The sequence below is a fragment of the Triturus cristatus genome, chromosome 10 (assembly GCF_964204655.1).
Source record: "Triturus cristatus chromosome 10, aTriCri1.1, whole genome shotgun sequence".
Lineage (NCBI taxonomy): Eukaryota > Metazoa > Chordata > Amphibia > Caudata > Salamandridae > Triturus > Triturus cristatus.
In genome coordinates, this window is record NC_140593.1 from 139,930,873 (window position 1) to 139,947,147 (window position 16,275).

General features: G+C 43.7%; 1 protein-coding gene across 4 annotated transcripts in view; it reads left to right on the forward strand.

The window, feature by feature from the left end:
* Positions 1–16,275, forward strand: part of ATP2C1 (ATPase secretory pathway Ca2+ transporting 1) — an 831,636-nt gene that overhangs the window by 181,018 nt on the left and 634,343 nt on the right. The gene's annotated exons all lie outside the window — the stretch shown is intronic.

Here is a 16,275-nt window from a genome sequence, read left to right on the forward strand (position 1 = left end):
GTATGGCTCATGGGTGGAGGCGGACAGTCGGGGGGGGGGGGGGCATCACTGTGAGGCTCTGGGTACTTGAGGGTACGCTGCTCAGCGTGCCACAGCTGGGGGGAGAGTTGGTTTTGTAAACCAGCGGAGGGCTGTGTGCGACCGCAAGGGAAGCGAGGACCTGGGCTTTCTGCGACAGGCAATATAGAGAACTGCTTTGTGTGTGACATCTGCGAAAAGCAGGCCTGTTTGATAGCTAAGGCAACGGAGAACTGGTGTGCCTGCCGCAGACAGACTAGGAGAGAACGCCTCAGTGTGAAACCGTGGATGTGAGCGAACTGGTCTGTGAGTCAGCCGGAGCAGAGCTGATCTGTGTGTGACAGCCTGGGAAGAGTTGGTCTGTGTGTGATAAGTAGGGCAGTGGAGTGGTAGTGTGTCTGCCCCAAACATGTTATGATGAACTTGTGTGTGTGTGAGTGACACTAAGGTTGACACAGCACCTTTCAGTGTGACCAGCGGTGGAGAGTTTCTTTGTCAGCCCGGTAGCTGATGTATGTGTGTACTGGACAGAGGAGACTTGCTCTTTGTTTCAGCATGAGTTGTGCTGGTCTGTGTGTGAGAGGGCTGTGGAGAGGTGGTGTGTCTGTGACAGACGCTGTAGCGGAGAACCTATGTGTGACCTTAAGGTTAAAAAAAAAAACGGTCTCTGTTAGTGCGCAGAGAAGTTGTCTGTGTGTTTCAGGTAGGGGAGAACTGGTCAGTGTGTTCCTGTCAGACAAGATTAGAGCTCCTGAAAGCTCGAGCCTGATGCATGGCCCTGTCTCAGCTCGAGGTTCTCTTGAAACTTCGAGCCCAAAACGAGCTTACCTTTTACAGTAGGTGATGTGGCCTATCGGCTACAGGTGCCCACCATAAAATGTGGGGAGCCAGGTACAAATCTTGACCTAGACTGAAGCATTACTTGAATGATAGCAGATCTACCTGAGGCCTCCTCAGCCTCCAGCCCCCCTACCAAAAAAAAAGAAAACCCGGGTATGTAGTCTGTTTGTTGTGAAGCTCTATTATGTCCTATGGCCAAGTTCGCACTATGTAAAGTTGCCAAAAATAAAATGTGGAGTCTACCTGCCCCCCACGTTCTGATTTCATCCTACAAGTATTAATGACAAAGCATTAACCGTTGATGTCAGAAAGAGATACACATATAGTAGCCGAATTGCTCCGTATGGAACTGGATAAGTTAGTATCCACTCCAGGGCTTTAAGTGGGATGAAAAAACTGGGTGGGGGGCTCATAAAGGGGAGTGGCCAATGTAATTAAGGGTGTGACTTAAAACATGTAACTAAAAATCTGTGTTTAGCATAGCGTGCTGCCCGACTTGTAGTTTGCTGTTTCTGTCATAGCATCCAGATCTGATACAAGTAACGTCATACCTACAACCAGTCAGGACTACTGGCTTTGTTAATGGTTGTTAGTTGCAGAAGATAAATAAGCAGCAACTATGGCCTGTATATAATATTGAAAAAGCTTCCACTTACAGCCCTGCCCACGATAATGTTGTTGCTCCTGAGTTTCAAAAAGAGAAGGGAAATCCAGAGAGAAAATGATTTTCTTTAAAGGATTTCCCTTCCTCTACAACGGCCACCTGGCAGACATCATGCCGTAACTTCTCCACTAGTTAGAAGTGAGCAGCGCAAATGGACTGACTGTGCCAGGGCACAAAACAGAGCCCGATAGAGACCTGTTTCGAGGCCCCCTTAAAAAAAACTGCCGGTGCTCAGACCTGGTGAGAACCCGCCCACTTAAAGCCCTGATCCATCCTGACTTCCCTGCTTGAACAAATTGTGTGATCGTAGACTAATACTTTATATCATTAAGCCTCGTTTTTGTTCATTTTCGCATATAAGAGCACCTTAAAATCAGCTGTAACGCAGGCCGCTGCACTCCCTGTGGTGCAAATAGTCTTCAACCTTTAAAATGGCTCCCCATTCAGCCCAAGACCAATGTATATCTGTGAGATATAGAGGACTGATGCCCCCCTCATCACATTCTGCACAGGGCCTCATGTTACGTGACGCCACTGTTAAGAATACATGAGTTCAGAGAGTGTGATATGCAAAAATCTCTCCTGTCCATTAAGCTACAATGTTGCTCCATCTACAAAGAGTGCCTCTTAGTCCAGTAATTGTGTTGTCATCATGGTGGAGGGCAGCAATCTTTCTCGGTTCATGTTTAAAAACTTCTACTTTTAATAAATACTTTTGAAATAATGTGATGTACTAATGTGAAACACTTCCTCGTGTTAAAGAAATACCTTTTTTGAAGTGTGGAGACACCTGATCTCACCCTAAAATGATCTGTGTTGCATGATTTATATGGAAATATTTTCAAGGCTCAGCTCCTGCAGTGGTTCCTGGCACTGGAGCCGACCCTTGGCTTAGCACTGTCTTGGCTCTCCCTGTTAATTTGTTGGCTCACCCACCTCTAGTTTATATCTGTTATGTATGTGATAACCGAGAGAATGTATGTTTGCAACAGACAGGGTAGGTGAGACCTGCTCTATGTCTGAAAATCGGGCTAAGGAAGAACTGGTCTGTGTGTTCAATGAGGGAGAGCTCATCTGTGTGTGATAGTCTGGGGAGAGTGGAGAGAGGGGTCTGCCTGCCACATCCTCCCTAGAGGCATTTCCGATCACTCCCCGGTACTCCTTAGCTCAGGGCCCCCCCCCCTCTCACAGCCAGCCAAACATGGAGGATGAACACTTGGTTTCTCCAGGGTAGAGAGTTCAGGCGGGAGGTGGGGAAGGAACTTATACGATACTTAGCCACCAACGAGGGCTCGGTAGCCTCTCCGGGTACCCTATGGGAGGTAGGAAAGGTGACCATACAGGGTTTTGCAAAACACAGCTTAAGCTCCAGAGGCAGTCACAGCTGCAGTTGATTTCCTCCAAGGAAGCGCAGGCGCTTCGTCTGGAACAACTACTATCCACGTTGGAGAGGTCGCCCAGGCCCGACAGTTGGCCCTCATCCGGGATGAGATTAAACAACTATCCATGGATGCGGCCAAGCTCCTCTGGAGGTCCTTGGTAGCACTAGTCTACAGTTGGGGGGAGGGGGGGGAACAAGAATGGTCTCCTGCAATGACCATGGTGCCGGCGAGCACGTTGTGTAGCAGGGCTGCTGGGTGCGCAAGTGTGGGCGCGAGCATGGAGGGGGGGGGGCTATTCACCGACATGAGAGTGAGGGGAGAGCCGGCCAACGAGCCGCATACTGTGACCGACGAGCCCTGAGGTTCGTGCATCACCTGAGAGGACAAAGGGCAGTGTACGTCGTAAGAGGATGGCAACCCCTCGTGAGCCTCTGGAGAAGCTGGAATGCCATACCCTATTATAGCTGTAGCGAGCTAAGAAGGGGCAGCAGTTACCCAAGACGTGCGTTTCTTGAAGCATCAGGCTATCAATGTGGAGGCGCTGCGCGTACCGTAAGACCACTGTGCGTTTGTGCCGGTCCAGCAGACCATTAACATTCCACGACAACACGTGGAGAGACGCCATGGGGGAAGCGTTATCTGTCATGGTAGGTGGTTCTAAGACAACGCGGGGCGCATGGCTTTGGGTTTACAAACGCGTTTGGGATCCCGCAGAGGTGTGTGCGATCCTAGTGTACGGTGGGACACCCCTCCCTCCCACTGGTAACATGTCATTCCGTGGTGGCTGAAACATAAACCTACAAACATCAGAACAACATACAGGGAAAAAAACTCTCCCAAACCCTACACTTCAGGAACGGAAGAATCTGTCAACACCCCCCCCCCCCCCCCCCCCCATAAACAACGCCCAATGCACAGAGCAAACAACCAAACTAAAACGCCTGGAAATAGGGAATCGTGGAGGACCCCTCCTAGTGAGCGGATGCATGCTTACAACAACCATCGGGAAGTTAGGAACATATCTGAGACAGCGCCCCTTCTCCGGCTGCGGAGCAAGGCCCGGCTGGCAGAGACCGCATCGGGCTACAGGAGGGGTCCGTGTCTGGAAGGTCAATTGCTGAGGGCCGGGGTGCAGCCACACCGCCATCCAGTCACCCAGATTAACCAGAGCGCCTCCCGGTCAACGTTCTTCCTCTTGCCCCCCCCCCTCGATCCGGGATGGCTGATGTGCGAGACCCGTCGGTTGAGGCCGAGTGGGTCTGTCTCCGGTCATGCCGTCTACGGGAACGATTATGCGGAGGCTGAGGAGCGGAGGGAGCGGAGCGGCCGAGCCCGCCACTCGCATCACCCCCGCCCAGGGCACAGCCCGCAGCCCGCAAAGGGCGCTCCTCCGTTGCCCAGGTCCATGCCTTCGTCAGGCTGTCGAAAAACAGTGTCTTGTTCTTAAATACCACCCGCAGGCGAGCTGGGAAGAGGTGTCGATACTGGGTGTTAAGTGCCCTCAACGTCTGCTTAACCGCTCCAAATGAGCGACGTTGGCCCTGAACCTCACAGGTGTAATCCGGGAAGATCATAATGGCGGAGTTTTCATACAGGAGCCGTTGTTGCTTCGGACAGGATGATGTCTCGGTCCTTGAAGTTAAGAACCCGCATTATGATCTGGCGGGCAGGAACGCCCGGCATCGGCTTGGGAGCTAGGGACCGGTGGGCCCGCTCAATCGCGAACCAAGGGAATAGGGATCCCTCGGGAACCCACGACCTCAGCCACCTCTCTAGGAACTCCACTGTACGACCCCGTTCCGCTCCCTCCGGAAAGCCCACCAGGCGGAGGTTGTTGCGTCTGGACCCGTTTTCCGCATACACATGCATATTTGATCATGCTAAAATGCAGTTCACAAATATTTTCTAGGAGGACTATTTCCTGACCTACTCCTGTAAATTCTTGTGAATTCACAAAAGCCGTAAATGTGCACTGATGCTAGGACATAAGCCACGGCTGCACTTTGTGGCTTTCTTTAAGTATTGGGCCCCTATTTAGGTCTTGCATGAACCAAGACCTTCTTTTAAAAGAGAAAAAATCTCCCTCTCTTTCTCCTTCACTGTGAGTGTCAGCATTCTGCTCTTTTGCAAGGTGCATATCGGCACACAAAGTAGTTTTGTTAAGTGCCAGGAAATACTGTGGCAATATGTGGATTTTGAGACCAAAAATATTTTAGCATTTGCCAATGTCTGTTATGATGCAGGCTTAGCAGCTCCCATAACAATACATTTGCACCACAAACATCTCAAAACAAGACATGTATTGACAAAACCAAAAGGCTGACCACTAATGTTTAACCTATTGGCTTTGCCAATGCTTGTTTATTGTCATCTTTTCTATAATTTTGTTGAAAATGGTTACACTGATCTTCCCCTTATAAATATTTTTGGGGAAATACTGGCATACATCAGCACATTTTACTAAATGATGCTTCAAAGAAATGGTACCATGCCCTTTCCTGATCCATAATGTGGTACTGTAATCTGGCAGCTAAAGGGTTTGTTCCGCTGGGGGTTGGGCCTACTTGTCACAGGACAAAGTAAACATGAAAACTTGTCCTTGACGACAAACAATATTCCTCACCCATGTGTGTGACAGGCAGGAGAGAGCCACTGTGCCAGACAGCCATGCCAGAGGAGAGCTGGTCTGTGTGTGACAGCTGGGGGAAAGCTGATTGATGAGGGTCAGCCAGGGCAGGGGAGAGCTAATTTGTATCTGGCACTACCCTGTTGGGGTGTGTATGATGGGGTCGAAGGACAGCTGTGGTGTGAGTATGACAACTCATCGAACAGGGTAGGGAAAAGCTTGGGTGTTGGCTGTGTGTGTGCTTTTCTGCCTCTTGAAACTGTTCATTATCTTGGCCTCTTTTAATTATCTTAGTTGGAAATCGTATATCGTACCTGGCTACCTCAGTGTTTCTGGCTTCATTAGAGGTTCAGAATCCGGTCACACACGTCTAAAAAAAAAAATGCAGCTGAATGTTGTGTTTCCATTCAGAATGCTACTTTAATTGTTTGAATATCCTATTGTACAGGAAATTGTATTTATTGGGTTGTGTAATAAGTGTTGGGTTAACCTAAATTACACTTGTACATGATTTCACTGTAAGGCTACTGAACAGACAAGATCACAATCTAGAGATGAGCTGTGATGAGTTTTACAGCTGCCAACAGAAGGTTAAAGAAGGGTAACCGTGGCCCACTTTATGTAGCTTATCCTGAACCTCCGAGTAATCCACAAAGAAAAAATGTGAGGTGTGCAATTTATCAATAAACCAACACTACATTTAAATAATGAGGTAATTTTAAATTTCCAAACCAAGCTTAAGTAAAAGAACAAATCTAAAACAATAACATTAAGTATTGGCAGAAAATAAACCTGGTTTGCATTTTGAGTCGAGACTGAAGCATTAAATGAACCTGCAGCAGTGAAAAAATGAAACATAAACAATTGATTTCTGTGTACAATATATCTATAAAATAAAGAATGTAACGTGTGATGATTCGGGGTACTTTTCTAGGTTTAAAATAGTTCCTTATGCATTATAAGCATTCCATAGGAAGCCAGTAAATCAAGGGAGAGAGAAATACTTTTCCGTGTAGAGCCAAAGTATACTTTATATATTGGTATATATATTTGTAACAGTAGGTTTTGCAAGCAGCTGCCTTGTCAGTCGGGGCCTAATATTGAAGAGAATGAGATATGGAGTTTCAAAGCTAGCCTGAACTTTTATTATTGGCTTGTGTACATGAATTTGGAAGGATGGACCACATTCTGTCTGCCCCTTTGAAACATTTCTGCTTGAATTCCTCACAGGGGAAATTAAAATCATTTTTTTTTAAAATAAGATTTAGCAGACAAAAAAAATATGAAGTACAATTTATTGTATAGAAACATATCGATCAATTTATAGCATTGACATTTAAATAACCAATTAGTAGGAAGCTGTTTCGCTATGATACGAACCTTGCGAAATATTCTTCCGCTAATGCCTTCTCAGGCACCAGTTTTAGTGGTACAGGGCCCTATATTGAGTAGATTTGACTACTGTAATGCGTTGCTACTGGGTTCTTCGAACTATCTATTAGATAGATTGCAGCGCATCCAGTCTACTGCGGCCAAGCTAGTACTTGGTTGGCCGAGTTATGCATCATCTTCCCGGGCTTTGTCGGAGTTGCACTGGCTCCCTATTAGACAGAGAATCCAGTTCAAATCTCTTTGCTTGGTGTTCAGGGCCTTGCACGAGATTGGTCCTGTCGCCTTGCAAAGAAAATTTGTTTGGTATACTCCAGGGAGATCTTTGCGCTCTGCAGCTGCTAGACTGGTGATAGTTCCTAGATTTAAGAAAGCTAGATCTGGAGGTATTGCCTTCAGTGTGAGAGCTGCCAGACTTTGGAACACGCTCCTGCTGGAGTTAAGAATGGTGAGTGACCTCCTCCTGTTTAGGAGGAGATTAAAGACCTGGCTATTTCCCAGCCTCTAAATAATGCTGTCTGCTCTGGTGATTCTGGCCACATTAATAGTCCTTTATGATGTTTAGCGCCAGGATGCCTGCAAGGTGATAGTGCGCTGTATAAATATTAATAAATGAAAAGCAGCCTCTTGAAAGATCTTGAAATTCTCATTTTTCCCAGGCTTGCCATATTTAAAAAAAAATCTTTTTAGGAACCCCACTCTCTTAGGGACCCATGAGCATCAGGAGATTTAATTTTGTACTGATTTCTGCCAAAATGTACTTAATCTAGTGGAGGTAAATATCGTATGGAACCAATCTCGATTCCCATATGTGCGCCTAAATCAAGCCGATTTTTGCCACAGGATGCATTTTTTTAAAATCGCGGTCACAGTACAATAGAGGATCCATTTACTAAAAATGCCTTTCTCCTGTAATTGGCGGCACTCATGGCCTGGGAACTCTGCCGACTTTGAAATTTACATTGGGCAATAACTATTTTACATTCACTTGATAATGCCAGAAACAGACCCAAAAAACCTTTTGAACTGCTCAAACTCCAATCCAACTATCTTCCCACCCTTCCGCCATCTCAGGTGCCTAAGCTGCCAACATGTGAAGTGTTTGCCTCTTTCTTCCTTGGAAAGTCTATTAAGATTGAAAATGAGCTACGAGCTCTACAAGGCAAACGGCCAAATTTCCTATGCCCAACTAATCTGACTTCCGTGCCTCCACCTCATCCTCTGCCTGCTATTGTTCCTCCACCCAAAAGTATCTCCTGCTGGAAGCAACTTATTCCCCCTCTACCTGATATAGGTCTCTCATCCAAAAATAACGCCTGCTGGAGCCAATCTATTCTCAACTTGCTTTCTACTCTGACGCCCTCTAACCACCTCAGTGACTCTCTGCCTGCTAGTTTCTTCAATGAGATGAAAGGGTCCTTAGTCTCCCTCTGTACCAAAATAGTAAATTGACTCCCTTTGTCAAGGCGTGATTCCTGACTGACTGAAGGGCAGGGCAGGTTTCGCCCATACTGAAAAAAAAACCCACGGCGGACCAAGAGGACCTTTATATCTTTCGTCTTATCACTAGCATTCCAACTCTTGCAAAGCTCCTTGAGAAATATGTTCTTGTCCAACTTTGTAACCACATTGATCAATGACAGCTTTTAGATAAATTCCAATCGGCTTTTTGCCAGGGCCACAGTACTGAAACTGCTATTACATAGTCGATGACGCCCTAAAAATGCTGGATCGAAATGAAGCTTGCCTTCTAATCCTCCTTGGCTTATCCTCGGCGTTTGATAACGTCAAGCATTCTAACCTCCTGGACTTACTGGAATGTAGGATGGGTCTCTCTGACCCTGTATTAAACTCGCTTGCCTCCTTTCTCATCAACAGAACACAAATATTTAAAGTCAATCATTACCTTTCTAACTCCCTGCCATCCACTCTTGGGGTCCCTCGTGGATCTGCACTCTCTCCCATGCTCTTAAACTTGTTCATGGATTTACTCAATTCATCCAACATTCACTATGACATGTATGCTGATGACACCGAACATTACCTGAAAATCTCTTCCCAAGACGACATCAGATCACTCAACTTAACCCTTCTCAAAACTCAAAACTGGCTGACTTCCCAACATCTCGAGCTCAACTCCTCCAAAACGGAATTCCTCCTGATAGCACCAACTAAGACTGCCATCATCGCTGAGTACTTGAACCACCTAACAGCTCTTAACTGTACCCCACACATCATTGACTCTGCTTGGTCTCTGGGAATTATACTTGACATTGAGCATGCAGGGACAAATTATCTCAGCCACTAAAGGTGCCAACTTCCACTTGAGTATTCTAAGAAAGATAAAACCCTTACCCCCCCCCCCCCCCCCCCCCAGACGACTTCAAGTCTGTGGTTCAAGCGCTAGTAATATCCAGGGCTGCGCAACACTCTGTGGGCTACCCAGATACAAGTTGGCTCCACTCACGGCTTCCCTGAACTCAAAAGCAAGGCTCATCACAGGTTCCAGAAGAAATAGCCACATCTCGCCGGTGCTGAAATCCTTGATCTGGCTGCCTTTGGAAGCTAGGGTTCATCTCAAGATTGTGTGCATGACTCACAAGGCCCTTCACTTTGACACCCCTCAGTACCTAGCCCAAAAAACTGGCGCTCTCTGGTGGGAGCTGATCTTCTAGGAGTTTCAGCACTCTGCTGCTGAAACCTCAAATTCCAGAAAAAGAAAACTTACCGGGCGTTCTCAGGTATTTCATCGAGAATCTGGAACTCCTTGCCTCCGCACATCAGACTGATTCCCTCTACGGCTTCATTCAAAAAGAACTGAAAGCCCTATGGATGTATGCTCTTGTTTGACGGCAGCTACCCTCAGGAGGGGGTCCTTTGCTTTTGACTATGTCTACATGTTGGTTTGTGCTTTACCCCTCTATTTGTCCGTTGAATTTATATGCTATATTATTTCCTCTTGCCTGGGCATATTTTACTGCTCCATTACTTTGCTTGTTATTGTTTTTTACATGCAACACTTTGTACTTCTGCAAAGCGCTCTGATACCCACTTGGGTCATGTCCGCGCTATATAAAACTTTTAATAAATATAAATAAACTTGAAGATGTTATTCTATTCAAAGTCTGGAATCAGCTTTCTCCCTATTATTTTATTTTCTAGATATAGTATTGTGTACCAATTTCCTACACCCATTAGTTTTGATATAAAATGAGCTTTGCTGATTTTTTCGACTAATATCTTTGTGCCTGTTTTATAGCCTCCCTAGAAATGTTTCATTTGTATAAAACTAAAAAGGGAAGTGGAGCTAATGGTGGTGTTATTAGTTAAAGTGTGCCATTGAATATATTTATTTTGATTAAAAAATCTCTCCCCTTCCGAAATCCTAAATTGGCCCAACGACTAACAGTTTTCGTACCTAGATGTTGTCCTAGTGGGATACATTGAGTCAGCTTCAAATGGGATTCTTCCCAAATCTTGTTGCATCGATCCATAATGACCCAGGGGGGGCTTATATCTAGACTTCTTAGGTAACCTGGTAATTTTTAAAAAGCATTGATTTCGGACGTGCCTAGCATGTTTATCAAATGTTACTATTGCTCGATATGTTCCTTGCAGCAGCTTATGATAGCCAGTCTAGGAATGCCGTATGGTTGTGTGATTTCATTCTGGGAAGTGCCAGCACTCCCTCCTTCAAATTTAAGTTGAATGGCCTGAATTTTAAGCCTGGACTTCTTCCCTTGCAAAATAAGTGTCTTCTTTCCTAACCAGCTGCATTGAAAAAAGGTTTTGAAACTTTAACCATAATATTTGTAAATCGGAATAGGAAAACAGTAAAATATTAATTTTAATCATGGCAACCCCGCCTACTATTGTCAACGGAATATTTTGCCATTGGTTTAGCAATTTAAGCATCTTCCTGAATGTGGCAGTATAGTTAAGTGCGAACAAATCATGACTTTTGGGGGTAATAAATTCCTAAATATCCTATAGCGCAAGCTGGACAATAATAAGCTTTCATAGTTATTGGCATGAATTGAAAAGGAGAGCCTCCGACTTGGAGAGGATGATCTTATAGCCACCTACATCTGTAAATTTGTTAATCTTTGCAAAATGTGTCTTCAGCTGCTGGATATAAAACCATAAAATCGGCAAAATGTTTGTTTCGCTGCTCCGATAACTGAGGGACTAATATTATGAACTTGAGGTATAGCACAGGCTAATGGTTTAATGAATAAGGAGAAAAGAATAAGCGAGATAGGGCATCCTCAGTGCGTTCCTCGACTAATAGTGATCTCTCCTGCTGGCCTACTGTTGATAATTATATGGGCCTTTGCATTTAAGTAGAGATTTTAGAGTAGCTGAATAAATCTAGGGGAAAAGCACATCTAAGAAGAATAGCAAATAGAACTTCCATTGGATCAGGCCAACTGCCTTTTCCACATTTACATTTTTGCCATTGCCTTAATTTTTTGAGTTATGTAATAGTCGATTGCCTGAATCAGATAGTTTGTGCTAATAGTAATGTTTCTGCTGAGTAGGAAACCGTTTTTATAATTATGGACAATTGATTGGGCTGCGGGTGCTAATCGATTTGCAGATGTCTTACTAAATAATTTATAGTCGCTGTTGAGCAGGCTGATCGGACAATAAGAATGTGTGCCCATATCTGATATATATATATATATATATATATATATTTTTTTTATTTAAAGATTGTAACGATTAGTAAATGAATTGGAGATTACACAACCTGAAAGAATTTGATTAAAGAGCCTAAGAAATTATTCTGTTGTAGAAAAAAGGTTTTTATAAACTTTTGCAGGTATCCCATCTTTGCCACATGCTTTAGCATTGGGAGAGTAGTTGCCCACCTGCGTAATTTCGGTCATAGTTATCGGGGCAATAAATGTTCCTCTCTGGTCTGTTGATATTGTTGTCATACTGAAGCCATCTTGCCAGCTTTTAATTTTCTCTGTGGATGGGCTTTAAGAATCTAAATACAGCTTTGAATAATGACCCCTAAAGACCTCTGCTATTGCTTGGGGCTGAGCTACTATTCTGCCAGTCTTGGGATCTAAGATCGTCTTTATTGAATTATTATTGTTTTAAAGTTTAATTAAACAAACCAGATAATTGCCCATGTGTTTGCTCTCTTATCTTTTTTGAAGATAAGTGTTATGGCTTAATATTTCTAGTGACATAAAATATTTTTGGAAATTATGACACTCCTGAGCAACTTCTCTTCTTGTTACCAAAGTTGAAGTAAGATTAAATGGCAGTATTACCTGGTTTAGTGCGGACTGCAGCTGTTGGCGTTGTCTTTTCTAGCTGTTTTTGATTTTCCTGAAAAGCTATAACCTCCCCCCTGAAGATGGCTTTCAGTGCTTCTCAGACCTCAGAGACAGTAACCATATCATAGTTTATAAACTCATCCAAGGTTCGATGCATCTGTCCTTCCCAGGTATTATTGGTTAATAGTGTCTTATTGAATACCCATCTGGATCTTTTCTTTCTGTACAGCTGGTAAGCAGAGGCCTAATGAGATTGAGTGATCTGAAAAATCATTGACAATTATTTGTTTGATCTCTACAGAGGGTGTGGGATATTTAAAGAAACAAACCAATATATGCATGAATCTGGATTGTATCTTTTAGAATGACCAATATATTTTTTTCTCTTTTGGATGGGCCATACGCCAGGGATCCACAAAAGCCAAATCTTAATCTATATTTGAAAATCTCCAAAACTGACCAAGCATGTGCGTGGATATCTGGCGTTCGCAGGCTAAAAACACGGAATGCGATGTGCACTCATGAGAGAGAGGCTGTCTTATCTTGATGGTCTGGAATCACATATTATCTGACCAAATCAGAAGTAAACTTGATCACATCTTTGCCACTCTTGCCCTTCTGGGACCCCAACCAAACACAGGTTTGAGTATCAAGATCTGTTCTACATCTCTTCTAAATTCATTTCTATTTCAGTTGTCTTGAATTTATCTTCTGTTATAAACAGTTTTGGTTTTTAAACTTTCATGATCAGATGTCCTTTGCTCTGCCTGGGTCAGTCTGAGGTTTAATTGTTGCACATTTTCATTTGTTTTGTTGAGTTGCTCATGTAGGTCCCTGTGAGCCTAGTCTTGCAAGCTTTTAATTTTTTTCAGCTCTCCTAGTATCCTTTGTAATAAGTCGGCATCTATTGGGATTGCTCTGCTGATATTTTGTCTGCAACACCAAAGTTTAGCGTCTCATTCTGAAGAGTTCTCTGGAGGTTGGGTTAGAGATGGCTGAGGGAGGATCGAGACTACATCTGCAGTATCATTGGCATCAAGTGTACCATTTATGTTTTTGAAAGACTTCAGTTCCTTTTTCGTATTAGAAATCGTTTTTTGATCCACTGGAGTGGTGAGTTTTAACGGCGCCTCTCTATCTGCTGGTCGTGATACTTTTCCTTCCTCTGAGGGAGTTTTCAGGACTGAAGGGCAAAACAGAAGATAAATCAGTCTAGTCATTCACATATTGGGCCCAGTACGTGGCGGTATGTCTTAATCATTCATGTAGAACCATACGGTGCTATTGATTCATCCCCCAAGGATGAATTTACTTCTTGGCTAGCCATCGTTGCATCAAAGAGGGGAGATAGTAGGCAAGAAATTGAATCTCCAGAATAGCCCTCTTATCTTCCTTAATTTCCTTTTTGTCAAGGTATGACGGCAGCCCCTCTTCCCCACTATAGCTTCCTAATATGGGCGTGTCCATATTCACATTGGAGCTACCGATTTCTTTTTTGTCTCATTGTATACTAAATAGGTTTTGCCTGTCTTATATTTCCGTAGTTTTTAAGCCACCAAATAGTTGCGCATCTTGGCCTGCCTGATTGACTTCACAGGAGCTCGCACTTTGCCTGTCGCCTCACGTATAGCATGTTGCTTCATTATTGAGTCTAAAGGAGGGAAAGAGTACAGGAATGCTTCGAAAGGTTACACACTTGTCTCCGAAACACAGGAAATTACAAGCTGCACCCACACCAGTATAGTCCATCTCCTCTGCATCGCAATAATCGGCATTGAACGGCACCAACAGAACCACAAGCCGCACCCACAACTATATAGGCTATCTCCATCTCAGTAGCCTTTTGGGGCTACTTAGTGCGCCACCCAGAGGTCACCTATATCGATAAACTGTCTAGCGTGAACTTGTTATTTTCTTGGAGTTGAATATTAGTGAGTAAGATGTCTGCCTCCTTTCTTGGGTCCTTGTGATTCTCTTCCTTGCTCTGCAGAGGTTAGTGCACTTCGGCTGGCGCTCTTGGGAGCAGTGAATAATGTCGTGGGTATAGCTGCTTCTTACTTGAGGATTCAAGGTCCATGTTGCCTCCTCTGTATTGCCCGCATACTGCTGCGCTCTGGGCATCTAAGATGAGTCTTCTCTCCCCTATGCAGTTCTCTCCCCCACTATTGCATAAGTGGTAACCCGTAAGCAGTTTCCCTAGACGCGGAGTATGGTGGGAGCTCTCATGTCCTCCTCCTGACAGCAGAAACTTAAGTATTTGCCAATGTGATTACCTCTAAAATGTTGTCTTAAATGATTTGTCTTTTCTCGGTTTCATTGTCTAGTTCATTCCTATTCTGTATTTTCTTTTCCTTTGCCACCTGGAAAGTGCTCTGCTGCACTGATGGTCTTGTATGCACTATACAAAACTAGAAAATTTAGATTTTTCTCAGCCTCGTGGGCAGAAAATCTGGATTTTTATTAAAGACACGGATGCCAAGATTATCAGAGGTGTTGAATTTAATAAAAAATCTACTTGTCCTGTAATAAAATTCACTTGCCCCTTTGGTACCATGTATTGCAGCAACAGATTATGAGCAATCTCATTATACAAGAGCGCTGATATAGCCTCTCGGATTATATCCGGGCTCATATCAAATTAGTGTTTGAATACTTGCAATCCCTTATGTTGCCACATTTCCGCAGATCTACATACTGGGGCTGAAGGAAGTGGTAAGCAATAGTTCCAGGTTAGAATGCCGTTTTGGCCTGTGCAAACCCTCTAACTTGCATGTTTTAAGGGTAACCACTCTTCTCTAATCTTTCCCAATACTGAGAAATGTTGGAAATTTACTTCTGACAATGGCTGACGTAAACCTCCTTCCAGAGTTGGTAAAAAAGTGGTTGGAGGGAAAGTGAACTTGCATACACTCAAATTTTTGCATGAGCAAATCTACAAATGCATATTTGCTCATGCTAAAATGCAGGTCACCAATATTTTCTAGGAGTACTTTTTCTTGTCCTACTTCTGTAAATCTTTGGGAATTCATGATAGCTGTATAGCTGCACTTAATGCAAGGACACATACCATGGGTGCACTTTTGAGACTTTCTTTAATAATTGGGCTCCTAGTTTGGTCTGGCGTTGACCGTGACCTTTTGTGTTTATTAAAATTATTTTTCTCTTTCTCTTTCTCTTTTTCTCTCTCTCTCTTTCTCTCTTTTTCTCTCTCTCTTTTTCTCTCCTTCACTGTGAGTGACAGCATTTTGCTCTTTCACAAATAGCATATCGGCACACAAAGTAGTTGTGTTCAGCGCCAGTAACTACTGTGGAAGTGTGTGCTTTGTGAGATCAAAAAACTATTTTTGCTTTTGCTAATGTGTGTTATAATGGTGAGGGCCCGGTAGCTCCCATAAGGTTTTACAAAAACCATGCCAAAATAAGGCACCCATTGACAAAATTAAAAGACTGACCACCATTTTCGAACTACTGACCTTGCCAATGCTTGTTTCTTTTTGTTTCCCATATTTTTTTGAAACTGGTTACACTGATTTTCCATTTTGAATAATTTTGGGAAATACTTGCATGCATCAACACATGTTACTAAATGATGCTGCACAGAAATAGTACCTGGAATTTTACAGTAGTTAAGCTAAATGTTTTTTCCTGCTTTCATTTTTTTGCGAACATTTCATTTTGAAAGCAAAGACTCACCAATCTTGCTTTCAACCTTTTGCAAATCAGAGCATTCTGGGAGAATTATACATATCCTCATATTGCTAAACTTTGCAAACATGTGTACACATTTTTATACTGAAACCACTGTCAGTAGTGCAGTCAGAGCTTACAACATTTACTTGGAGCGCTCACCCTAATAATAAAGGCTTTCAAATTAATGAACCGTAAATACAAGTTTGAAAAGCATTAATATATGGACAAAAATATTACCTGGACTCCAGACAGTGCCCTTCCCTGAACCATAATGTGGTACTGCAAATTGGCAGCCAAAGGGTTTGTGGAGCAGGAGGTTGGGCCTACTTGTCCCAAGGACAAAATACACATGAGAACTTGTTGCCCTTGTCC